A 20,123-nucleotide genomic window follows, 5' to 3' on the forward strand; every position below is an offset into this window, starting at 1 on the left:
ACTAGTAATCAAGACTCGAAGTGCACGTGACCAGCCAATATAAGTATCATTTCGGTTCCAAACAGACAAGACCTCGATCACCGTCTCGATACATTTCGCCTCGACTACTGCCTCACGGTCATACACTCAAAAATTCAAATCACTCAGAAATGGTTCACTCAATGTGCGAGTATGAATATGAAGGAAAACTCAACACATGGAAAATATGAACTAAAAGTTTGGTGAACGACTGATCTCATAGGAAGGAAACAACCACTAATACGGGATGGGGAAGCTAACCAACTCTTCTCACCTGATCAACTATCTAACAATGCTTCCTAGAGGTCAATGGACTATATTGATGATGTGACTAGAACTCATGAGAACTCGACGTCTTCAAATCTTCAAGAACTACTTCAAGGGATAAACACAAAAACAAAACTACACAAACACCTTTTTTTTTTTTTTTTTAATACTTCTAGTAATAAAACTCAAAATAATACTTTCTTCACATTATTCTTTCCTTGGTAATATTCTCTTCACTTTGCTTCATGCCTTATTCTCAGGGTTCTAAATGATGGATGAGGTCCCTATCTTCCTCTAGTTGACACTGCTTTCAAGTTTCTCAGACTACAAGAGAAAGGTTCGCTTCCTGATGACATCCCTAGTGGTTGTAAAATTTGAACTCAAGAGATCAAATGAGTTCTAATGAATGTTGCGAGGTTGAGTAGCTCTTCACTCTACTCGGAGTTAACGCAGAAGAGGTCACTCAAAGCAAAAAAGAAAGGCTCAGAATCTCACATAGGTTAAGTCTCCACTAATGATCGATTAAGTTCTCTCAGAAAAGTCAACTCTTCACCTATCTAACACTCACATGGCTAGTGCACAGACAACCTCAAGACTCGAAATTCATGGAAAAACCTTCAGCAAACGGATAGTCCGACCAACTAGACTCTATAACTATTAACAAACAAAAACAACTAGACTCACATGTTCTTTTTCATCATAACCAAATAACAGGGTACACTTGTTCCCTGTATGAGAAGGGTCTCCACAGACGAAGCACGGATAAGAGATGGATTCATTTCCAACACTCATGGCCTGAGTGGGATCCTCCCTGAATGCTTTAGTTTGACCAAGCTCTAGGGCTTCTATCCTTCTAGCCATGGCGGCAAGTTTGGTTTCTGAATCATCAATCCAATAAATGCCACCTCTATTTAAAGTAGGATTTGCCCTAGTAGGAGGTCCTCTAGAAGTTTCCCATTGGTGGGATTTCTCAGCTAGATCTTCTAGAAATGCCATGCAATCATCAGCACTCTTACCGATAAACCCGCCATTACAGAATGACTCTACCATGGATGTAGTTGAATAATTTAGTCCATCATAAAGGATCTGGACTAGTCTCATTTTTTCAAAACCATGATGTGGACATTGTAGTTCAAGTTCTTTGAACCTCTCAAGATAGTTATAGAGAGACTCTCCTTCTTGTTGCACAAAACTGTTAAGACTTTGCCTTAAAGTGATAGTTTTGTGTTTAGGGAAGAATTTCATAAGGAACAAATTGCTTAATTCTTCCCATTTAGTAATGGAATGAGGTTGTAAGGCATACAACCAAGATTTTGCTTTCTCTTTTAAAGAGAAAGGGAACAACCTAAGTCTCAAAATTTCATTAGGCATATTAGGGAGGTTCATAGTCCCACAGATTTCTTCAAAATCCCTAACATGGTGGTAGGGGTTCTCGTTCTCAACCCCACGGAAGGTAGGGAGCATTTGAATAATGCTCGGCTTCAACTCGAAGTGAGTCGTGGAGTGGGGTAACCGTATGCTAGATGGTTGACAAGTTCTAGTAGGATTCATATAATCCCTGAGTGTCATAGGCTGATTTCCACCCATGGCTTGGTTCAGATTTTCACCCATAGTGTCACTCAAAGAGAGATTGGCTAGAGGATTAGTTAGATGAGTTTCTCTACTAATGAAACGACCTCTCTTATCACGATATCTATCGGGCATAAACTAGAGTCCAATGACCAAGGATATTCTCAATTTTTTTTTTTTTTTTTTTTTTAAATCGAAAACCGAGGAATCACTACAAAGACCCTAGAGGAAAGCAAACACAAACAATCTGACTCCACCAAGCAACCTAAACAGAATCTAGACAGACAAGTTGGTCAGATTCACCCTAAAAATCTAGACAGCTCCTACTTCGTTACAAAGCTTGAACTATAATTGTTATGAGGGTTGCTCCGTCAAAGTAATACGGTCAAACAATTCTTGGTGACGACCAACGATGAACGTTGTGATAGCCGTCCAACCTTCGGTAGCGTTGCCTCTTCTCGAGGTGACCTTTTAAAGAATTGAGTGACACTTTCCTTTGAGGAATGCCCAAATAAAAATCAAGTCCCTGAATTGTTTAAAAGATCCTATGAGCTCGAAACCTTAGGGGCTGATGTCTAAATCAGATTTTAGTTTTTTTAGGTGAGGTTTAGGATCGTGAATGTTGTTACCTATTTGGGCAAGAAAACGGTGATGAAATCCGTCTCCTATCTTTCAATTGGGTTATTGCCCTTACTAGAATGCTTATACTAAACAATTCGATCAAGCAATTAGGCACACAAAACACACAATTACCCACTGACAGGGGCTTCGTGGGTGATTAGAGAAATTACCTCCCGTTCAAGACGGGCGATGACCCTTGCAGACGACCCGGGCCACTCTCCCGTGAGTGTTCCAACCCGAGGCTTCGTTTTGGTTTTCGATTACAATTTATAAAACCCTCCAATTTAGGGTCAAAACTTTAAAACCAAAATAAAACTAGAAAGTCTAAAAGTCTCTCTCTCACCAAAAATAAAAAAAATACTAAAAATAAAATGTAAATTTTCCTTCTTGAGCTCCTCTCCTTGTTGCGCCTTTTCCTTCACTCCTTAGCGTTCTACACACCAAAAATGGAAAAGCAAGTCAAAGTGTCCGAAAATAAAAACTTACCAAAAATAAAACTTTCCAAATATAGAAATAAGATAAGACAAATTCAAACTTAGTCCCCGGCAGCGGCGCCAAAAACTTGATGGGCCTAAAAAGTTTCCTAAATAGGTCTACACCCGCAAGTGCACGGGTGTCAAGTTGTAATAAATTCCGGTAAGACCGGTTCGTTCCTCAGAGACTAAGTGAAACCTATTCTAAGACTTGGAAGTAAGACAGTTTTGAAAATGGTTTTGGTTTTGGTGATAAAATAATGATCAAATAATGAAACACTTAAAGAGACTAATGATACACTCAAATCGATGGGGGGAGAAACCTAGGATTTTAGAAATTCACCACATAAAATCACCTTTAGAAACAAATACTTAAAATGGTTAATTCTCTTTTTTTTATAACTCAGAATTTCGGATAATGAACTATCCTAATTCCGGGAGATGTTTTCGTTAAAACCGAATAAAACATAACAATGTAATCATTTTATTTTAAATAAATAAATCTCTAAACTACTATTTATCAATTAATAAGTATGAACCGTCAAATGATTTAACATAAGCACGATGCATCAAATCGAAAAGTATAAATAGTGAAAAGAAAATCTATTTATCAAACTAAAACGAATTAAACTATGAAGCATTAATCAAGAGTTAATCAATAAAAATTATATCTCTAAAAGATCAAAAATGGGTTTCAATTCCGGTAAGACCGGTTCGTTCCTCAGAGATTAAGTCAAATTTCAATTCTAATCTTAAAACTATTAGGTCTTCAAAAGGTGGTTTGATTGATAATATTTTTCTTCAAATAATAAAAAGATAAACAATAATTAAAATTTAAATAATACTAAAGTTGATATTCAGATAAAGGGAACCTATGAGAAGGGAGAATCTAGGGTTTCAAGATCCACTTTAGCAAATATGACATCTGACTTATGCAATTTAGATCTTCTCCTTTTATAACTCAAGGAAGAATAACCAACCTCGGATGATCTTTACTTTTCAGGACACTTACTTTAAAACTTTCAATTTCGGTACATAAAATCACTGGTACTCTAACTATTAGATATCAAACGTAAGCATGATACATTAAAGACCTAAAGCCTAAATATGAACCATCAAACATAAGTATAACTAATGAAAGGGGTTATCGTAAAAGATACGCGAAGAAATCAAAGTATTTAAGCACTTAAAAGAGATTAAGTCAGAAAATCACATAAAACTAAAGCTTAACCTTAACCCTAGATCGGGAAAGTTAGTTACTCATGATGGATGAGAGCATAATAATGATTAAAAAGAAGGAAAAGAATAACATAAAAAGAAAGGAAAAGAATTGGAGAAGAAAACACCTTTTTTCGCTTTTTTTTTTTCTCTGCGCAGCCAAACAGAACCTTAGGGAAAATTATTTTCTCGTCTTCTCGGAAACGATTTCCAGGTGAGAAAATAATTTTCCTTCCCTGGTTTTTCTCTTTCCTTCTCTGTTTCCTCTTTCTTTCTCTTTCTATACTGTTTCTTTCTCTCTCTAAACAATACAGGAACTCTCTCTTAATATTTATAACTGATGCAGGGAGATTTTCAGAAGATTTTCTGAAAATCTTATATATCATCAAATAGGTTATTTTAGTAGTTTCCTATTTTTTTTAGTAGAGAATTGTTAATTTTAGTAGTTTTATATTTTTAGGAAACTTTCTATGTTTTAGATTCTAGTATTTTATTTATTTAGAAGTTGTTATTAGAATTTGATTAGGTTTAGGAAAGTAGTATTTTATTTATTAGAAATTGTTATTTGAGTTTGATTAGGTTAAGGAAACCCTAAGTTTATATAAAGGGGGATCTAAGAGTTGTTTTATTCATTCAAGTTGATCAATAAAATTCAGTATTTTAGTATTACTTCTTATAATTTTGGTTCTATAGTCTTTAGACGGAGTTCTAAGGCTTTTTCTAGGTTTTAAAAGTTTTAGACGGAGTTCTAATTCTTTTCCGGAATTTTCCGCTGCGTCAATAACCGAGTGATGATAAAGAAAGAAGAAGAAGATGATAATGGAATTTATGATAATTTTGATTCAATCTTTCTCTCTCTACAATATCGCTCTCTCTCTCAACTCTCTTAATCTAACCTTCTCTTATAAAGAGAAGAATAAAGAAGAAGAAGAAACAGAAGAGAAAAACTCTCTTTCTCACTTTCTCTCTCTACCCTCGGGGTTTTCACTTGTTAATGGCCGAACTATGTTCTCTGTCTTCTAAACCGTGGAGAGATGTTCCAAAACCCGAGATGATCCAATCAGTTCCTCCTGGTTATCTCTTATAGCCGAGAGAATCCCCCCCTCTCGGTTATCTTCAACCACCCTTTTCAACCGAAACCTCTCTCTCTTGATATTTATTTCCTCAAATTATCTCCTCATATTTCCTTTCTATTCGAAACTTTCCTTCATTCAGCCAAATCTCCTCTAAAAATCTCTCTCGGCTTTGATTGCTCTCGGTTTTATCTTCCTAAACAATTCCCACTTTCCTCTCTTAAGCTTTCTCTCTCTACTGTAATGGATTGTTTCCAAAACAATAAGAGAAGATAAGAGAGAAAGAGAGAAACACGTGAGCTGGTGCGTTGGAATGTTGGCTGTCAATGGGGAGACTGATATGCTGCTTCACGGCTAGATGAAAATTGGTGTGACGCGAACCCTTCAGATTAAGACACGCGTGCCTTGATCTTTTCGGCCGTTAGATCTGGTTGGACGAGCTATGAAGAATAGTTGTCCCGAACAGTGACCGAAACTGTACCGATATTTTCACTTCGTTGTCACCTTGCGCCACGTGTATCTGGAACGTCCTTTGCATCATTTTAGTCCATTGACTTTGACTCCAAACTTTGACTTGGACTAACTCTCTCCACCGGACTCCGATTTAACTTCCGCTTTCGCCGTTGGATTCGTTTTGAACTCTACTTTCCAGCCGAGCACTAAAATTTCCCGAACACCATCATCTCTAAATTACCAAAATGCCCTCAACACGTCTTTCTCTCGATTTTATCCAGTTTTCACACTGAACTCCGTAAAAGATACCTGGGAAAGAGAAACACATAATTCATCAGAGTAACCGCTCGAAATAGACTAACTAACCCGGGTTAAGAGATTCAGATTGGACATTTTCATGTCTCATCAAAAATATAATAGAAATTATATCGAGCTTACATAATGTGATCCATCGAAGTAAACTATGTTACTCCGGGTCACCAATACCTGCATCTAAACAAAAACAAATAGGAATGAGATAATCCGAAGGTCATCTCAGTAGGATACCTAGACATCCTACCCGCACCACATGCATCGACAGTTTAATATATCAATAGTTATAAGTGTTACATATATACATAGATATCATTATGCACATGAAGCAAGGCAATATAGCAAGATAATTCTTCTAGCTTAGCAAGATCACGACTGAATGCGCCCTCAGTCGGGGTCACCTACTATTCGGCTAGGAAGAACCGGTTGACTACTGCATTGTACACACAGATCCACGTAATACCTCGGTAAGAGCTTCCATAACTCTCCCTTCGTCATCATCGCCCATCGGGCTAGCTTGTGATCTCAATACGCGTCGAATAGTAAATCTCACCCAAATAGTGATACGCTTAGAATATGTCATAACTTACCCAGACGATTATGAGAGCATCGCCGTGTAGCAGAGCTATATACTCACAACGATACAATTATCTCATCTTGAGGCACGCCTTATCTCCAGCAAGATCTGGCGCTTTCTCGCAAGGTAACTCATTAACCATTCGAAGAATACCGAATCATATGCATGAACCTATAATAATATAAAATGGTCTGATAGGCTCCTGAAGCTACAAGAACAGAGCCCTCCTAAAGGTCCTAACAACCCAAAGGAGAAGAGCATTCTTGTGTCTCAAGGTAGGGTAAACCCTGTTTAAAGCCAAGTTTTTACAAGTGTCCACTTTCAGGGATTAAGTATTTTTTTATTAAGAAAACTCGGGTAAACACCCTCTTTCATTTCGGTGAAAACATTGTAAGTATCAATCACAACATAATTTAAACCACACATACCAGTGGCTTAGCAGAATAAATAAACAAGCATGGCATTGGGTCGGTCCCCTAATCACTCCAAGGGTCGGAATACCCCAACTCCCATCCTTTCCGGACCCCATTCTGGGTAAACTGGAATGGTCGTTACCAAACGGCTGGCCACACACCGAGTGTAACCCTTGACATAATTCATGGCTAATCCATAACATAAAATAAACAAGAGGACCAACCAATGTTCGTCGAGAAACAACCATGACACGTAACACGGATCAAGCGATTTCGCCATCATGTTATACACGCAGCTCAAGCGATTCCGCCACCACGTGTTTACAATTCACACAAAATGATCACACAGCTCAAGCGATTATTTTTCAGAAAAACCAATTTGTTTTGAAAAGATAAAGATCCATAACATAGAGCACGCCACATGCATTCATATCATACCATATCATAATTTGAACTAAAGAAAATGAAAAATAATAAATATATATATAAAGTGGTGAAATGGGGAATACCCATGCTCCAAGTAAGATTCATAGGATCATGTCTCTTCTTGCGCCTCCAATGGTGCTCCTGACTAAGCTTCATCTCTCCTCGAGCTCCCTACTTCAATACATTAGTCCTACTGAAATATAAAAGGGCAAAATGGTCATTTGACAGTTACATAACTGTCAATAGATCTCTTGCAACGCAAGAATGCATAAAATGAATGACACTATACTAAGAATGTCCTATCGGCACTAAAGAGGTCACCGAGACGTTCTACCGAACAACTGATCCACCTTATGAACCAACCAACAAACCATGAACTCTATTTTATATTTTCGAGTCTTCATGAGCGGACAAACATATAACAAGCCCAATAATACGAACCTATGACTCAAACTGTCCATTTATGTCAAATATGACAAAGTTCGGGTAACCATCTCTACTCCAATTCATTCCCAAATTAGTCCAAATATGAAATTCGAGCAGTAAAATATTTCAGCATCAACCCGTCTATATACAAACACCCCATAATATCCTAAATATGATCCTGAACATAAATAATTCAAAGAAACTAAAGAATAACTGCTTTAAATTATGAACCCAAAAGAAATTTCACCCAACTTATAGTATTCCAAATAACTATCGTAAAACCATCAAATTAGGGCGAAATGGGAAATTCTAAACAGATAGATATGTAGAAAAGTCGAATGGGATTACCTGGAAGAGGTTTCATCGAATTCTGACAACCGAAAGCGAAGAAATCAAGAAAAGAAGATACAGAACATTTAACGACCAAAAGTTCCAATTTGCTTCTCACGGTTCACTTGTCTCAAATCTGTTTTTGAAAACAATTGGAAAGTAGCTTTAAAAGGTGGCATAGGGTTGGCACGTGGATGTCGGGAGGGGTTTTGGTTGTGGGTTTAAAAAGATGGTTATGCTGCCACATGTCATATCTAAAGTGCCTTGAACGTAATCACATTCCAACCCCCTAACTCATATATAACTCATAAGTAAACCCTACCATATTTATATCTTACTTATTGGTACGGCTCGGCAAACTTTCTGGGAGTCGGACTCAATGGAACTCGGTCCATTAGGTTTCCGGCAGCCGGAGCGAAGGAGGTTTGGTACGGCTCGGCAAACTTTCTGGGTGACGTCATGACAACTAAGATGAGGTGGACGGGAGAAGGAGTGGGTGAAGTCTCGAGATGTGACGGCCTCACGCAACCCAAAGATCACCGCATGCATGCAAGGAATGGGGGCATGGATGTCAACTCGCCGCCTGCCCCCTCGTTTTGTATCCCCGAGAGTGGATTTAAACCACTCTTACTGTCTCAGCCCCATACTCTCACTCCTTCTCAATCCTCTCTCTATTCCATCAATCAAACCTCGATCATTGTCGTTGTAGGTAACAAAAAGATTTCTTGGGTAGGTACTCTCGTTCTGGAGCTGAACTCGCCAGTCGACGACTGGACGGGAGTAAGAAGGGTTATACATAGGATCCTGGGATCATCTGAGTTTGATATCCTGCCGTTTAGATTGGGGGAAGCGATCCGGAGAACCCCTCTCGACATGGAACACCTCCGAGAACTGGAAGCTATAATGATCGATGAAGCAGAGGCTACCCTGTCTGTCCGGAGTTGGGAGCCCAGATGCAACGCCCTGGTATAAAGAGATAGCGTTTATGCTGTAAAATTGTTTGGACTGCCGTTCCACCTTTGGTCGGAACAAATCTTCGCAGTTTTGATAGAAGGGGTCGGGACGATCTTGGCCATTCATGCAGATACTTCCAAGTTGAATAACTTACGGTATGCTTCGATTACAGTCCTATGTGAGAAAGGTAAGGCAATCCCAGTAAACTAGGAATTAGTCATTGATGGAGTTGCGTTCCATATATATGCGGAGGTAGAGTCGCTCTCGAATACTGAATCAAAAGTGTGGCAGGAGTTGTTTCCTCCAGTAAGAGTTCCAGTGCGAATACCTAGGAGCTCGTTCCCGATTCTGCGAAGGACCACTCGACCACTCACTGGAAGTAGCTTGAACTCAAGCCCTAGTGGTGATCTTTCGGTAGGATCAGTCAGCAGAGAGAAAGACATTATCAACAGACTTAGGGTACCGGAGAGAGGAATAACGATACAGGCAAAGGAGTTTCAGTTAGACCAAAGTAAGTCAGGTATAGGGCCCGGGCTTGAGTTACTAACAAGAAAAGGAAAGGAGATTATAGGGGAGGAGTTGGTTCCGGACAACGATAACCTCAAGTCAGTCATAGCAACACCACAGCCGGAGAAGGTCCTATCTGCGGTGAGGGTCCTCATGGACATGTAAGTTAGGTGGGCGAAATCTAACGTTGGGCCGGAGAGCCTAAAGAAGGCTTTTCACAAAGCACAAGACTTCAAAAGGGCAGTGGATGAAAGATGTCTGAGCCTCGTGGCTAAAGGCACCCCTATTCCTCAGGTCTCTAGTGAACTATCACTAGAAACCCCAACTCGGGGTCAGGACAACCAGGAGGAGGCACCGGGGTCCAGAAAGGACAAGTTGGGAGAAAAGATGAAGGCTTTTGGGTGGTCAGTGGGGTCGTTTCAGAGCTCGGTGATGTGACACTAAAATGTCACATTTGGAGAGCCTAACTTAGACTAATTATTCCTTTTCGAGTGTTATCAATAATATTTTATGTGTTTTTCATGTTAGGTACCTATTTTGGAGTTAAGCATGTGATTCGGAATAAAATGAGCGAATTATCACTATCATTTCATGTGCCGAAAATGAGAGAAAAAGACTTCAAGCAAATCAAATAACAAGTATAGTCAATGACGAGTCCGACGGTGAAAACGGTATTCAATTCGGAGTTCGGACGGGGAAGATGTGGAAAAAATAAGTCCGAGGGTATTCTAGTCCTTTGTAAGAATTTGAAGATGTAGAGACAAGGATGGAGGCACTCTCTTGGTTTCTAAATCAAAGCCCAAAACCAAGTCCAAGCCTAAGAAATATTAAGAGAAGAAGAATTGGGTAGAGATTTTATAGGCACCCATTTGTGGTCTAAAGACTTAGTCAAGTTTGACTAAGTCTAGGGTTTGACTCAAGTTAGAGTAAGGGGTCAAAGGCTACTATTCATCATCTTCTTCATTGATCATTCAAGAACCAAGAAAGAGGAGAGAGAAGGTGGCAAGGGTTTGAGAGTTCATCAACTTTCTAGGGTTTCAAGGTTTGAAAGAAGGTTTGAAGGCTAGAGAGAGAGCAAGAGAGAAGGAGGGTGCCGGCCAAGTTGGCCGGCACCACAAGAGCTCGGACATGGGAGCACGGGAACGGCAGTGCAAGAGCTACTCGGACGCGGCTGCAGGCATTATCGGGTACGAGCAGCAGCTCGGAACTGCTGCAAGCAAACTCGCGACAGCAGCTGCTGCTCGGAACAGCAGCAGCTGCTCGGAGGAACTTGCTCGGATGCGACCTGCTGCTCGGAACAGCAGCCCGAGCTGCTCCAAGGACGCGGCTGTTGCACACTCGAAACGGCACTTGCTCGGGTTGCTCGGACGTGCATGTGCCGGCTCGGAATAGTCACATTTGCTCGGATCTAGGGTTTGGCCGGAAATTTCTCAAACTTTGATCGGATTTTTCTAGACTTTCCGACAACTTTCTTGATTCGAAACCATAGGGCTTTTACTCCCCATGTCTTGATCTATCTTCCCATGTAGTTTGATTTGATTTTGGGTGAAAAATCTCTAGAGAGAGAAAGCTTGATGAAGCTTTAATGGTGGATGTTCTTGAGATGGAGAAGATGATGATGAGTGCTATGGGGAAATCTGATTTTTACTCGGGGACACCCAAATTGCATTTTTAAAGGGAAATCCAGAAAATCGCTACGGGGAGATCGACTACACTTTGAGACTCATTTTTCTTGACAAACCTAGCCTCGAGCCACATCGAAAAAGGGAGATTTCTCTTATCATTTCTTTTCATTTATTACTTATTCACCATGTTAGCTAAATCAAGTGTGTCGATTATATGAGATGAAATGTGATGAATTTGTGATTATGTTTAATATGATTTGATGTTTTGATTATGAATTGATGTTCATTTGATTCGATTATCGTTTTGATCGTATTTTCATGTGTCTTGTCAAGCACTTCGCATAGTTAATAGACGAAACGAGGTATTCGATATCGATAGTAGTCTAAGTCACAATTTCATGTGTCTTGTCATGCACTTCACATAGTTAGGCGACTAGACGACACTTTCGATGACTCGGGATTAACCGATTTAGGCGTTTGTTTGACTAAGTATGATCTCCGGATATACACAGTACTTAGAGACATCTACTTTAGGAGTCGAATATCGATTGTACCTCGACACATCAAATCGGACTACACATAGTCGTAGGTTTATCATCATGGATTCCCGGACTTTGACACCTCTCTCACTTATTTGTTGCCCGAATCGAGTCTTACCGTCTCCCGACTCTTGTTCCTCCGACACTTCTCTCGAATCTCTCTCGCCCGTTTACTTTATTGTTTAGTTTTACTTGCTTTAATTGTTTTCTTTATTGCTTATTCAATCAAAACCCTCGTTTACCTTTGTTTTTCTCCTTTTAGTCTAAGTTAGCTTTTAATATCTAGACCGAGGGATAAGACCCTTCGATATCCAAATTGCCTTCCTATCTTCCTATCCTTGGATCGATCCCGGCTTTTCCGGATTACTACTTGATACCTCCGCTTGGGTGTGTAACCTTTTCGGGTGCATCACTCGGTTTCGAAAGGAAAAGAGGCAGTGCAAATGGACCAGGAAGAGTCCGTCCTAGCTAAGCCTCTACAATTCCTAGCATCTCTACAACACCATCAGGATCGAGTAACGGAGTATGGTTCGTCTTTGGAGGCCATGAGAGATAGCATTAAAAAGAAGAGGTTTGCTGGGCAAACGAGAGAACTTAGGTTGCTTGAATGGAACTTATCTACTGCCAGGAGGCATAATCCGATTCGATCCACTCAAAAGGAGAAACTCAGGAAGGAAAGGAAGATTAAAGATGATGAGGAAGACCGACAAGACAAGGAGTGAGGGTTTCATTAGTAGGGGAGGACCAAAGGTGGGGGGATGTTGGGTCTTAGGCATTTTGGTCTATAGGGGGTAATGGTGTGATGTCGTTCGTGTCTGTTTTGGGGGGTTTTGTGTGTTAGTTTTTTGTTCTGTTTAGGGAGGTAATTTAGGTAGTTAGTCTTGGGTGTTCAGTTGGGAGGTCGGGCTGGTGTAAGCGCGAGCGCTACAGTCTAGCGGGCTAAGCTTTGGGTGATAGAGGTCACGGCGAGCTTTTTGTGGGTAGTTTTTACCCCTTACTTGATCGGGACAACAGGGGTCTGAGTCTAGTTTTGGTCTAGCCGTGGCCGTTTTGGTTTTAACGGGGGAGTGGCTCTTTCGCTCCCCCGTTTTTTGGGGGTTTTCTTTTCGTTTCTTTCGTGTAACCGCTTTTTTTTTTTTTGTATATTCAATCAGTTTAAAAATAAACATCTTACTTATTCAACCCTATTCTTTATAAACCTCACTTTAACTTTTTCTTCTCTTTTTCACCCCACAACTAACCATGAAGAAACTATTTGGTCCCGTTAAATTCGATACCGAAGAAAATTGTCGAACACGAAACGATAGCCAAACCATGCCCGATCTTTTCGTGTGACCAGTCAAAATTTATAATTTTTCGAGAACTATCCGATGACCTGCCCAAATCAACCAAAATAAATACTCAAAAGCAACTCCTAAAAATTGTTAGCTTTGTTTGGTGATCCAACTCGTCCGATTCTCCAACTCGGAGGTCTGGGCACTACACATTACATTATAAACTAATTAACATTCATCATTTTTATGGCAAACACAATGAAATCAAAATTAATATGTAGGTTATACTTACGAGTTATTCTGTTTAGGGCATTTAACTTTTTGTGAGTTTCGGATTGGCTTTGAGGGGCTCTTCCGTCAATTTTGCGTCATTGATTTTATTCACCAAAGTTACTGTGAATTTTTTTGATTCCTTTGCACATCGTGTACTTATCTTGGGTGTTTTCTTTAAAGAATCGTAATGGAACCACTGTTGATCGATTATGTCAAAGGAGACAAGATGCCAATGCAAACATTCATAACTCCCATCATCAACACTTGTGTTCAATGGAAATGGAAACCAACCACTCTTCTTTGTATAAGCTTGTTTGAGCTTTCTGGTTAATAATTAAGAAGTGCTACCTTTTGAAGCTTTTAATTTCATCAACATCCACATATATACTATTTTTCATCTAATTAGATAACTAATGTAAACTAAATACAAATTAGTAATGTTTGAAAGAACTTACCCAAATAGTAAAACTTAAAACAACCGTGAATTTGTTAAATTTCACTTTATGTAATAGATATCAATCTATTACTTGACTGTTAACAAATCCATTTGTAATGAGAGATTCAATGTGATCTTCAAGGATAATCAATTCTGAATTTTTGTTACATGCAATTAAACTACAAAAATTATGCAATAGAATTAGTTCAAAAATATTTTGCAACCCACTGTAGAGGCCCCACTATTTGCAACCAAATGTTTGCATACACTTGTCTGCAACTAAGTGTTTGCAAACACTTGTTGCAACTCAGTGTTTGAGGAAACAGTTTCGCAGTGGATAGAATTATTCTAAAACTCCATTGTTACAAAAAGAAAAACAAATTTTGAAGTACATTTGTACTCACCTTTTGTTTGCCAGTGCATAAAATTCTTTTACTGTATTGATTTCTTCTTTCTTGAAGTGGTTCCAAATTTCCGAACTCTCCCTTCATGTTGATAGTATTTTTCGATTTTGAAGCTACTTTTTGTTTCAGTACTCTTTGACTTCATCTTCGACATGTTCTCATCAACCTCCTCACTGCACTTTGTTTATTTTGTAACTTTTAATTGCTCATTCTCTTTGATAAGAATCAAATTTGATTCTCTTATGCAATACAACTTTTCTTTCAACTTATCTATTTCTTCATCTTTAATTTTCAAATTTCTTTTATGTTCTTCACACTCAGCTTCTAATTTCTTAACTTTGTCTTCAAGATTTTTCTAATAATGATTGTCACCATTAGATAAAATAGTTAATATTCCACCAGAAATCAGTAGTTCTCACTTTCAGACAGTGGAACCATAAAATCTTCTGAAATCTGAAATTGAAACAGTATGTTTGCAAGTTTCAATATGCATTAAACATTTGCAAACATTATACACAACTTACAGTATGCAAACTACATAGATTTGTATGTTCACAAAACCAAAACTGCATAAAGTTAAAAGCACAATCATTATAGGGTGCAGACTAAGTATGCAAACTACATAAAGTTAGTCAAGATATATAGAATTGATTTTACAGGCAATCGAAGGAGACATCCTGACGCCTTTGAGGGTTTGTCGATATTTTCTTCGATTGACTTCATCATATACTTGTGAATAATTATAGGCCATGAGATAGATCTAATTTAACTTTTCCGTCGACCTTAATAAGTTTGTGAACGACATTTGTATCGTCGTTTCAGCTTGTGTTGCAAACAGGAGTGATGAAGCTATGTGCATAATCATCAACTTAACATAATCATCTGTTTCCTGTTTTTCTTCTTCAATAAACCTTTCAATAATAGTTTCTATCAATGATGTAGAAACCTTATGTGCCTTTTCTCCAAAATAGGTACAGACAAATCTTTTTTTTTTTTGCCTTCGAATGGAGATACAACCACTCCTTCCTTCGACAATCCTAGTAGGATAGCCACATCATGTATTTTAAACTCTATCTCTCTATATCATCGAAAACAAATTTCTCTTTTTCTATGGAATATCTACTTACTAACTCATATATAATGGAGATAGGTCTTTCATAATTCGTTTTCTCAATATCTTCACAATAAAAGGCTTCAAAAAGTCCTCCAAATGGTCAGTCAGATAGTGCATTGACTTGCTCAATACTTAATCATGAAGACTGCATTATTCTTCAATGTGCATCCATAACAGTAAGTATCATAATTCTTCTTCAATGCTATCTTACTATCTTTTTTCACTAATTGCATTTTTTTCATCACATTTTTTGACATTTTCTGCATACATAAAGAGAAATTATTAATGAAAATAATATTTGTTGAACAAAAAATTACATATGAGCTACTGCAAATAGTGTTCGCATACCATATTCGCATATCTACTACTGCCAATAAGGCTTGCAAACTATATTTGCAGAATTTTTAATAACAAGTAGGGTTTGTAAGCCCTATTTGTAGATTTTATACTGCAAACAAGGTTTCCATACCCCATTCCCAAAACTATGAACAACAAAATAGTGTTTGTAAACCCTATTTGCAGATCTATTTTGGAAATCAGGTTAGCAAAAGCCATTTGAAAACCACGTACGCCAAAATTGGGTATACAAACCCTATTTGCAGATCTATTACTGCAAATACGGTTTGCAAACCCAAGATTAACAAAAATTAGGTTTTAAAGACTCAATTTCTAAATCTGTTGTTGTAAAAGTTGTTTGCAAACCCCATGCATAAACCCAAAAACAACGAAATAGGGTTTATTACCCCTATTTTTGTGAGAGACTGAAAGTTGGAAAGGAATCGGAAGTTTTAGTGAAGAACTACTTACTTTAGTGTTGAACAAGTAGACTGTAGAGAAATTTGATGTAAATGAAGATTGAAAACCTAAAACTCGAAGAAGAAGAAGATGAACACGAAGAGTCGTCAGTCGGATACTCAAGAGTCTCGATGAATCGCGAGGGAAAGAAGAGGGATTTGATTTTTTTTTCTTAAATTGCTTTATTTAGGTTGGATACGCGCGCCATTTCTAAATTTGTTAAGGGTAAGGAAGAAAAATCACTATTTTGGGATACTTTCGGGATTTTTTTACCTGTTTCATAATTTCCAAATTGTTTTGTGTCTTTTCAACTATTTTCCATATTTTTTTTTACCTATATAGTTAAAACATCTATTCCATATTGTTCTAGGATTTCAAACATTATGTTAGCTTGACTGATATTGCCAAGAGATAATAACTAAAAAGGTCAAAATAATATTGAAAATGAGTAGAAAAGCACAAAACTTTTGATAACTATTATGCAGGTAAAAAACATACAAAGTCTGAAATACCCTTTTGTCATTTTGTGTAACTAATTTTTTTTTCTTTAAACGTTAAATCTACATAACTTTTTCTTGAGATGTCGGATTTCTATGAAATTTATATATTTCGAAATAATTTTCATTAGCTTTCTAACAAGATCCACATTCAATACCTTTTTTCAAAAAAAATCAGAAAAAATGGCGTTTTTTTTCCTACCCGTTTTTCTGAAAACGAGATTTGCAATTTTTCTTCTGCAAACTGGGTTTGAAATATTTCTTCTGCAAACCCAGCTTGCAATGTTACTTCTGCAAACCCAATTTGCATAAATTTATACTTGCAAGCTGGAGCACAGATTGATTTAATCTTTAAGCTTTGTCTCCGCATCTTTTTTTTTCTCGCTCTCTCCAGGCTTCTTTCTAAGTTCCAGCAAAGGGAATGACACTTCTCCGGAACCCGCGAAAGTCGTCTGCCATTTAGTCGAACAATTGATGAGCAAAACTATAATCCCCTGATTTCATATACCCATTAATCATTGCATTCCGAGAGGCTACGTTTTATATGACCTCTGATCGAAAAGTTTTCTAGTAATCAATAGCATCCCACATTTTGAGTATCCAGAACAACAAGAACTAGTCAAATGACTTAATCAAACAATTTATTAAAAACAAAACTACATAACACCTTTATATTTTCTCAACGTACAAATACAAGACCAAATATGAGGATAAAAATCATCAAACTTGAATAAAACAAAACCAGTACAAGAGTCAAAAAATCGTTCTTCCTTTACCGAGACAACTACGAAAACGAATTCATTAATTGGACCGCAAGTTCTGGTTTCATTCTCGGAACATTTATCGAACCAAAACTCTCTTCGAACCATTTTGCTTAATTTTGTAAACCAACATCCCTCAAAGCATACATAGCCGATTATATAATCTCAAATCTAGACCATCCATCCTCCTATCATGAAAAGCTTGAGCAATTCATCAATCCTGTTAGTCTTTGAGAATACTCCTACGATAATTCATGTCATTGCTCTACCAATCAAACCTCCATTCATTCTATATTCCTTATAGTACTTCATACATTCATCAAATTCTCGAGCTTTATTACATGCGTTAATTATACAAGTATAACTAACTTTATTCGGAGCTATTTTTCGACATTTCATCTCTTTCCCTATTTTCTAAACTTCTCTCAAATTATTCACTTTTCCATGCATAACCATTAATGAGTTATACACCCAAACATTTAGGTCACGTCCTCTTTCTTTCATTTTAGCTACAATTTCATGTCATCTCTAAATCTCCCAATCTTTCCATACATTGAAACCATACTTGCGTAAGCAACTATACATTTACCAAAGCTCTTATTTTCCATTTCAGTAAACACTAGTTCTACTTTTTCATAAACTCTAATCTACAACAAACATTTATAATTGAAGCATAATTAGTTACTTGATCTGGTTCATACCCAGATGAGATTAAACCTTCATTGCTTCACCAAGACCCTTTTTTTTAATACCCATTTATGATAGCACAAAATATGCAATTTGACCCTAATTTTCATCTCCTTCATTATTTGAACAATATCTAATGTCCTCTCCATTAATCCTTCTTCTACATACATTAATACAAATTTCAAGAATAAAGCAGGATATTTTACTAATTTCTTTTCATTTGCTTGCTTAAAAAGTTCCTCTGCTACTTTAACTTATCGAATTTTCGCGAACGAACAAATCAATGATGAATAAACTAATGAATCATCTGTTATGCCTTTACTTTTCATGTCTCTGAATAAATCTAAGGCTTCAAAAGCTCGTTCTCATTTTTCTAAAGAATTGAATAAAATCAAGTAAATTTGACTTGAATTTTGATCAGGATCTAGGTTTTTAATTAGGGTTTCAACATGCGTATATTAGCCCCCTGCTACACAAACTGAAAAATCAAATATGATCAGAGATTCATGAAGAATCAAAAAGAACTGTTGAAGTAAACAAGCAAATACGATGATGGCAACCACAAACTCATCGAAAGAAGGAACAAGAAGAACCATAGAGAAGAAGAAAAATCCCAAGAAAATTCCTAGGTTTTGTGAGAGAGAGTAACTTTTGATGTATGAGGGTATTTTGGAAACCAAAATATTAGAAAGTGACCTGATTGATAATTTCTGATATTATTTTAAACTTTATGTGTCAATATCCATGATATTTTGGCAAATCTAGTTAAGAGAAAAAGTTACTTGCTTTTTTTAGTTATTATGAATAATTTATTGACCCAAACCACCATTTTCTCTATTTTCTTTTAATATCATCTTTTAGTTGTGGAAGTTTTTTATTAGAGTATTAATTGTATAAACTATTTAAAAGATCCATTCTTATCCTATTCCAAAAAAAAATTATGAATACAAAAACCATCACTTGCTCAAAAGGATTTCAACTCTTTTCAATGTAAGTGGTGTAATTGGTGTTTTAGTAGTAAAAACTAAAAAAAAAAAACTTCATTTTTATTTTATTCCAGATAAAACTATGAAGACAAAAAAAATCACTTGCTCAGAAGATATAAATACATTTCATAATCTTCATTTCAAGTTTTTTCAATCGTAAGTGATGTCTTAGTTATAAAGCAAGAGAAAATTTCACGAAGGTAACCTACCAGACATCAGTTCGACAACTACACAAACTCATTGACCTGAAGCTTCCCGTGGATAAGAGAACATATCGGTGAGCTACACACCTATATGTCGTAGAACCTATGAGTGCATTTCTCACATATTGGTTAATAATCATGTCAGTTTGTTACCTGCGACCTTTAACAGTGAATAACTGCTCTTTGTTTTTTTCTCAAATCATGTAGAATGATCACTTTTCAAGTATCGCAGACACTCGAGTTTGCTTTTATGGATTCTTGGGATTTTGGCGGTACCATTGGTGAAGATTATTTAGTTTGTTAAAACCGTGAGACTGTATTAGTTGACTTAGTGTGAATAACAAATGTAGACGTTTTTTATCTAACTTTTTTTTTCTATTATCAAGATTATATTTACAATTTTTCAACAAAAATTGTGATATATACAAAATGTTCTACAATTGACAAATGAATATGAATAAAAAGTGAGCGGAGGGTAAAGATGGATTCGGATCATGAGTGCGAATAAGGGTGTGCGGCCAATAAAAATGGTATCTGCATTTAAAATTTCCTTATTGTTGTAATAATTATAAAGTCTTGGATAATATCTCTAAAGAAAATAAAATAAGATAAAAAATAGATTAAAAGAACTTCAACAAAGATCACTTCTACTTTTATTTCTTTAATAACTTTACTCTTTGTACATGTTTTAGTTTCAAACATGTGGGTGTCTATATACCCAAACCAAGCTTCAAGTGAAACACACCTCATACTTTTGTATGTAAGAGGTGTAAGCAAATTAAACAACATATAAACACCCTCATGCTTCCTAGGCTTCTTAGTCATAAAATAATATCTGCCTCATGCTTGGATTAAAAGGCACCAACTTGATGGGCAATTACAATACTCCATG

At 37.0% G+C, this 20,123-nt stretch overlaps 1 long non-coding RNA gene and 1 pseudogene across 1 annotated transcript; both read right to left on the bottom strand.

Moving 5' to 3' along the window:
* Positions 1 to 4,433: 4,433 nt before the first annotated feature.
* LOC147567323 (uncharacterized) lies at positions 4,434 to 5,500 on the bottom strand. Its single transcript, XR_015237640.1, has 2 exons — positions 4,952 to 5,500; positions 4,434 to 4,503 (listed from the first exon to the last, which is right to left on the bottom strand). It is a non-coding gene; the product is annotated as an uncharacterized LOC147567323 (long non-coding RNA).
* An 11,878-nt stretch (positions 5,501 to 17,378) lies between these two features.
* Positions 17,379 to 18,470, bottom strand: LOC147567324 (pentatricopeptide repeat-containing protein At2g02980, chloroplastic-like; annotated as a pseudogene).
* Positions 18,471 to 20,123: the final 1,653 nt, after the last annotated feature.

Source organism: Eschscholzia californica, unplaced genomic scaffold (assembly GCF_041429995.1).
Source record: "Eschscholzia californica isolate CP2 unplaced genomic scaffold, dmEscCali1.0.p SCAF_1, whole genome shotgun sequence".
In the NCBI taxonomy this organism is placed as follows: Eukaryota; Viridiplantae; Streptophyta; class Magnoliopsida; order Ranunculales; family Papaveraceae; genus Eschscholzia; species Eschscholzia californica.